The sequence below is a fragment of the Corvus moneduloides genome, chromosome Z, assembly GCF_009650955.1.
Source record: "Corvus moneduloides isolate bCorMon1 chromosome Z, bCorMon1.pri, whole genome shotgun sequence".
NCBI lineage: Eukaryota > Metazoa > Chordata > Aves > Passeriformes > Corvidae > Corvus > Corvus moneduloides.
In genome coordinates, this window is record NC_045511.1 from 70,918,889 (window position 1) to 70,926,160 (window position 7,272).

The following is a 7,272-nucleotide window of genomic DNA, read 5'->3' on the forward strand; positions in this document are numbered from 1 at the left end:
TTTCATGAAGTCCAGAAGAGATTGTACAAGCTTAATAAAAATAGGAAAATGTCTTTGTAATAGAAATTAGACCTTTTACCATACGCAAAAGGATATCTGGAGTTATAGCAGTGGCAATCTTTTTGTTTGTTTTTGTTTTTTGTGTTTAGTTTGTTTTAGTTTGGGTTTTGGTTTTGTCCCCAGGGCACAGCAATTTGTAAAAATATTTTAAAAAGCAAATAGCAAACTTTCTCACAAATATCTGTATTAAGCTACTGCAGATATTGACCTAGAGACTGTGATATGAAATTGAAATCTGGTTGAAGAGGTGCTTGATGGAACCTGATATTTTTGAACAGAAAATGATCTGATACTGTTCTTTTTGTTGCTGATGTAGTTTAATACTTACTAAAAAAGCTTTTTCTATTTTTATTGTGGTGAACTTAATGATGAATTTTCCCATTTACAAGAACACAGGGAAGTTTCTTAGATGGAGAGAAGTGTTTTAACTCTGTTGTACTCAGTACAAGTGACAATTTGCAGAAACTGAGAAACTGGACCAGTACATTAATCAGGTTTTCAGAAGAAACAAATAACTAACCCAAATAACTAACCCAGAGCTTGGTCAAAAACTTTCTATTAAGGGATATTTACAATAATAAAACTTTCTTAAGGTGGACAAAAAGACCCAAAAGAGTTATGAAGCCTTCAATTGCACCTGAAATAGACCCTTGAAAAGCAAATGGTTGGAATGAAATGACCTAACAGGTGAGTTATCTAAATGGTCTCTAAATGATTTTTAAAGGAGGCTTAGGGCTTCTACCTTGTAATTAGAATGAAGGATCTGACCTTTTGGGTCATTGGGTTACATGTAACAAATTAGAAAGTGCTCATGCTGGAGAATAATGGTTATTTCTGGCCATGAGATTGTGTAGATTTTTTAGAGCCAAAACTGTTTGAATTAAAGGTACCAAACTTGGCACACACCAGTGGCCACCAAAAATGCAGTACTACGGCATTTCAAGTGTAATATATTCAAGGAATGTTGATGTTGCCAAAGTATATAGCAGCATATATAAAGGGATATAAGAACATTTGATTTCTTGTAGAGGAACCTACAAGGTAAACCAGACAAGATGCAACTGGTCGTATTATACACAGGTAAAATTTGCATTACCCTCTGCAAGGTCTGAGATGTAACACAAGAAAGCTTTTTCTTGTGGCTTTTTTCAAAGTCTAGATCAAATAAATATTCTGAATTTCTGCTGATATTCTAACAGGGATCAGCTTTAAAATGAAATTAAACCTGTTTAGGAAAAGAATTCCTTGAATATGTTTAAATTTCTTGAATTGGAAGAAGGTACAAAGACTGCATCTTCTTCTGCAATAGGGAGAAAAAGGCTAGAAGCTTGGAAGCCAGTAAATTATGAATATAACAAGACACAAAGTAAGTATAGAAAAGTAGAAAGGTATATTGAAACTTACTAGACAAACCCTTCCTCTCTGGGTACCTGAGAAACGACATTTTCTGAGGATTGAAGATCTATGATGACATAGCGTAGTCACAGAACTTCATGTCTGAATTGTCTTGGGGTTTGCTTGCTAAGATTAGTTTGGAGCTCTGTGTTTTATAAAAAAAATTTGAAAAAGTCATTCTTAGATAGAATGAAGTTTGAAACTAAGTTGCAGAGTTAGTCCGCCTCCCAAGCAGAATTTATCTGAAAACGAGTACATCAGCTGGAAAAGGAAATACTGAGGAACAAGGTGCTTACCTATTGAGTGACAGATAGATAAGACTCAGGATTGATGCCTAATATTTTCTGCTATTTGATGTCTGTAGTAAGAAAGTGGGTAGTACAGAGTAGGTTTAGTAAGGAGTAGTAAGATAGTCTGTGGCAAGAGACGAAGTGACACACCTGACCAGTTTTTGTATATTTTCTCACTTCCAAAATCTTACTGCTTTTATTGAAGTGAAATAGTCCAGGCATTGAAAGAAGCAAGTGGAGACTGAAAAGGAGGCAGAAGCATGGTACAAAGGTATGTTGATGCTTACAATGAAGACGATTGTTTTCTAAGTAAAACTTTATTAGAGGACAGAACTGTTTGAAGTCTGCCCTTCTGTTTCTTGGGTCTACCTCATTCTCACTTTGAAGACCTGGTTCTTAACTCAGAAATTTGTAATGTTCTTAGTCTTTTGGGTTGTGGGAGGTATTTTCTTTCTGTGATTCTGTTTGTTTGTTTATTTGTTGGATTTGTTTGTTTGTGGTCTTAATTTTTTTGTCTTGTTTTAAAATTTTTTTTCTCAGCAAATAACTGTAAATTACTTTAGAAACAGTCAAAATATCAAAATAGTGTGGTTTAAATTCTTTTTACTAGTGCAACTTGAATTTGATGTGTTTATAAAATTTTTCATGCTGTGCAAACTCTTTTTAAGGAGAAGGATATAGGAAATCATCAATTCCACTGTAGAAGGCAAAAAAAAATTTTTTTAATGCCCTTTCCATCCAAAAGGTTTGGACTCCTCTTGGCTGGAGGATCAAAGTAATTGCAGCATGATGGGTAGGGTAAAGGTTAGAAGAACATATGTGAATGAAAGCAAGCTCTGGAAGTGCTAGTGAGATTTATTCTTGCTAATATAATGATTAAGACACTTGTACACTTGCAGCTGCACCATGTATTTCCTGTGAAAATTATTTCATTATCTGAGCATTAATATTCTTAAATTTTTTCTTATTTTATTTCGGTAATTTTGCGTGCAGTATTTCTGAGCTATAAGCAAGAAGCAATATTAGTTGTAGCCTTATATAATAAGGGACATGGCTGGAACTCATAACTCCTCAATCCCTCTGCCCTGTAGGTTTATTAAAGCTCTGTACGGAACTTTGCATCTTATTGACTCCCCTGGGCTAACAGTTTAAACCATGAACTCTTATTATGGGAGATGCAGTCAGAAGGATTTGTAATATCCAGAAAAAAGTAATATAATTTTTTTTGTTAGAAATAGTTGTCTAGATACCCAGATCATAAATATTTTAGAAAAGTGCAAGGACCAGGGCTGCTGTCCTTTTCTGGTTTTTTTTTTGCTTGACAATTATACACAGAGATGGCTAATGAAAATGTGACAGTCTACCTAGCCTAATAGTATTTGGGTGGAGCTTTTGCTCTACTGGCATCTCTACATGAGAAAAACCAAGGATTCTCAGCAACTTTGACCAATATGTTAAAATCTACTATAACTGGAAAGAACAAAGTTGGGGGAAAACCACAACTCTTTAATAATTTGTTATATCCTTCTGCCTGAAAACTTGTATTTGTCACTGCATAATTCTTTTATAAACACGGGAGAAGTAGTAGTGAGCTAATATTTCCTGCACTTTGTAGGGCAAAAATATTTTAAAAAAATTTTTAGACTAATAGCATATTGTCTGTAGTGTAATTAAACAAGCATCTTTCTCACTTTAATTAAAAAATTCAGTTCCTTTGTGCCATATAACTATAATACAGACATCCAGGGTCCAACTGTAGAGGGAGAAATTGCTATAAAATGCATGGCAAATAACCGGGTCTTATTACTCACTAAAAGCTATGGGGAAGTATGAGATGCTAACTTGAAAAGCTACCTAAAAACCACTGTAAACATTTCAACACTACAGAATTCTTACCCCGAGTCTTCCTGTTTGGAAAATTTACAAAGGTTATTCCTTATGTCAGAAAGGGTTTTCAGTACTCTTTCAAGTGTACTCCTCACAAAAACATCCTTGAAATGCTTCCTGGATATAAAACTCTTAGTAAGAGGTCTGAAGAAAAAACTGAACTGGCCTAGAGAATAATATCATTGATTTGTTTAAAACTGCTGAAAACCCTTGTTAAAAGCAGTGGCTTGCTGTCAATAGTTGGAGTTGTACTTGCATGAACATTTCCAGCTTTGTATATCCATCAATTTACTAGGCTGGTGATCTGGAAGGGAAAGATTCCCTTGTCTTGTGTAGAGCTGCTTTCTGTCCTTTGAAAGATATTTTGGATATTTGTGTGTGTGTGTAAGACATAGGATGAATTAAATATGTGGAAAACTGTAAACCAGCTCCTGCTCTAAGTCACCTACTTTGGCAATTGGACATAAAATGTTATTTACTTTTTTTTTGAGTTAGGCCAGGTATGACTTCTGATTTGAAGAGGAGGTAAATGCTGAAGGAAGAGTCCAAAAAGTCAGCATGAAATTAGGTGTTTGCAGGCAAGGCCAAAGACAGCAGAGGAAGGAGTGAGAAAGGAGCTAATGAGAGCACCTTTTACTTCCCAGATCTGGATTTTCAGCAAACTACAGAAGATTTTAAGGGGCTAGGAGTACAAGCCAAGAAACTCCAAGGACAAAGCTGAGAGAAATCTCCATCTAGTGCCAAGAAGCTTTTAGAATTTTGACTCTTTGGCCCAGATCTCCACCTGGTGTTAATTCCACTGAAATCAGAGGAATTATGCAAGGATCTGGGACTTCATGTGAGAAAGATTTATAATTGCAGTTTTGAAAATGAGCATGAGTTCACAGAAACAGAGCATGTCTAGACAAATGGATAACTATAAGAAGCTAGTTATTGTATTGTACTGTAATGTTTACTGTTGCTTGATGTTGTCAGGGTAACTGCTTTAATTAAGTACCTCTGAATTCCCTCTAATCTTTACCTTATTCTCAACTGCATGAAGATAAACCTTTTATTGTAGTATATGTGTCAATCCTTGAAGGCATACAAGAGAAGAAACTGCTACCTAAAGCATTTGTGAGTGTATCAGTAGTTTCTGTGCTTGTTAGAGCTATGCTAGGTCTTTGCAAATGGCTGTTAATTTATCCAAAGTAACATGTGAAAATACATTAATGCATTAAAATGATGTTTGAACAAAAACATGCAACCAAACTTTCCTGAATTTGTGTTATTTACTGTATAATTTAAAGTTTTTGTTGTAGCTTTTCTCTCGTCCTGGGTTTTTCTTACCACACATAGCAAACAGAGCACACTCTGTTACCTTGATAAAAAGAATGTGTCAGTATTTTTATGCTCTACAGACAACTTTGGTGGTGGGTTATTTTTGTTGTGGTCCCAACCCTCCCCCCCCTCCCCCCCGCCTCTGTTGCAGCTAATTAAATAATTAAATAAATTTTGTTTTCCTCACTAGTGACATTACATTTTGACTAATCCATGCTGTGGGTGCCTTCTGGGACTTGCTTTGGATCTTGACTTCACCTTGTCTTTTACCCTTTTTAAAAATATGTTCTTGCCCGTTTTCTACTCTCTGCATAATGCATTCAAATGTATTCTTGATTAATATTAGACAAGTCAAAATGTTTATATGCATGACAACTTCACCTTCCGGTGTAGATTAAGTTTGTTTACTTAAAATGTAATAGTTAAATTTTTCCAATGTATTTGACTAAATTACTTTGATTCTTGAGTGAAAAGAAGTTGTAAATAGAAGCTACTAATTATTATTAAATTTTTGTAAAAGCACGTTTTTCCCAGGGTAGAATGCTATCAGGAAGGGAATTACACTATCCTTCAAGGGTGATTCTCAAACTTAGTATTTTCATTAATTTATTGTTAATGGATCACTAATGTCTCCATTATTCTCATCTTGTATCACACAGAAAAAAATTAGATGAGACCTGTACTACGGTCAGAAAATGGGGAAGTTTGACTTACTGATAATTGGCTTAACTGCTAGACTCACTTATAAAGCTGTGAAATAAAAAAAGGGAATTAAATTCCCAAGCCTGATGCCGTATTGAAATATTTTTCTACTTTAGGCATTTCAAGTGTTTGTGATGAAATGATGACTTATTACCGTTGAGCAAACAAGCACTCATCGTACTTATTTTATCTAGACTTTTAAACTTTTTCAGAGTGATTGATTCAGGTGTCAGTCAGAGATGGTTAGGTGCTGCTTTTGACAGCTAAGAATAGCAGAAACTCCTATGATATTTATTTATGTATGTGAAAATCAGAAGTTATGTGGTGTCCTTCAAGGGAGCAGAGGCTGTGATGGATTTCCTAGGGGCTGCCAGCTCTACAGACTAAAAACTTGACTGAAAACCTGGAAATTCTGAAGAAACCTACCTCACTCTGATTCTTGTGATTGTGCCAGGGCTGCATTGTGGATGTGGCAGACACAGGTGCTGTGTGGGCAGCAGAGCAGGTTACACACCCTGAAGGACCTGTGTTGCTTCTTGTTGCGGAACTTTTGAGCAGCTCTATAAACAGCAGACAACATCACTGTACTTTTTATATTTTACAGCGATGATATTTTCGTTGTACCTTGGAATGCCAGTTCATGAGGGTCAGAAGGCAGATAATCAGTCTGGGCCGTCAGTCTTTGGACAGAAAATAGTCAGGTTTCGATTTTTAGGACATAACACTGGAGAATTTCACCTTGGGCACTGTGGAGCCAAAGGACAGCGCCCTTAGCTCTTCTGGCTGCTGCTATCTCTCCATTCTTACCATTGTTCTTTGATAAAAACTTAAATTTTGTAACAGCAGAAGGAATTGAAGAAAAGTGCAATGAACATTTTGTACAGTTTAAAAGAAGAAAAACAGAGCATATTTGTAATATTAAAAATTAAAATAAAATCTTAGTCCATATTTCTGTGTTTTGTTATTTTTTGAGTGTCTAAATTAAGAACTATATAAATAAAAATGAAATGGGAAAGTAGTCGATCTCTTTGAGATTAGAAAGATCCCTCTTCTCTGTATGATGAAGCACATTTATTTATTTGATAATCTTCAGTAAGAACTGGGTTTTTTTAGACCATTAGAACTAGTGTCATTGTTTCACTGGGCAGAGTATAAAATACTATGTATTGCAAATAACAAGTAATGTGCATGGGAATTAATATCCGACTACATAACCTTTATTTTTCATACTAAAAACACATACTCCTGCCACTCAAATTGAACTTGGCTATATGAGAAGATAATTTCTGTAAGGGTAATATCCTTATATACACTTTCAGGTGCACATAAATACATGCTCTGTCTAAAGGTTTCGGAATATTCAGCTGACAATTAAATTTTCAGGTCTAGAACACCAAACAGAGGTAAAGAGTGAAAACTTTTTATTGTTTCAGATTGACATCATGCAAGTTGGTCTTGTTGTGATAGACCAAGGCACTATCTGACTATCTGAGGCATTTTATTATTACAAGTGAAAAAAACCCTAAATAAATGTATAAGCCATTATCTAGCTAGAAGGACCAGCTTTTTTCTATATCTTTTGTCCATCAGCAGCACTATGCAAATTCTAGAGAAAAGA

The 7,272-nt window shown here is 35.1% G+C and overlaps 1 long non-coding RNA gene across 1 annotated transcript; it reads left to right on the plus strand.

Moving 5' to 3' along the window:
- Positions 1–507: 507 nt before the first annotated feature.
- Positions 508–5,111, plus strand: LOC116438302. The gene is made up of 3 exons (XR_004237661.1): positions 508–747; positions 1,951–2,016; positions 4,128–5,111. It is a non-coding gene; the product is annotated as an uncharacterized LOC116438302 (long non-coding RNA).
- The last annotated feature ends 2,161 nt before the right edge of the window (positions 5,112–7,272 follow it).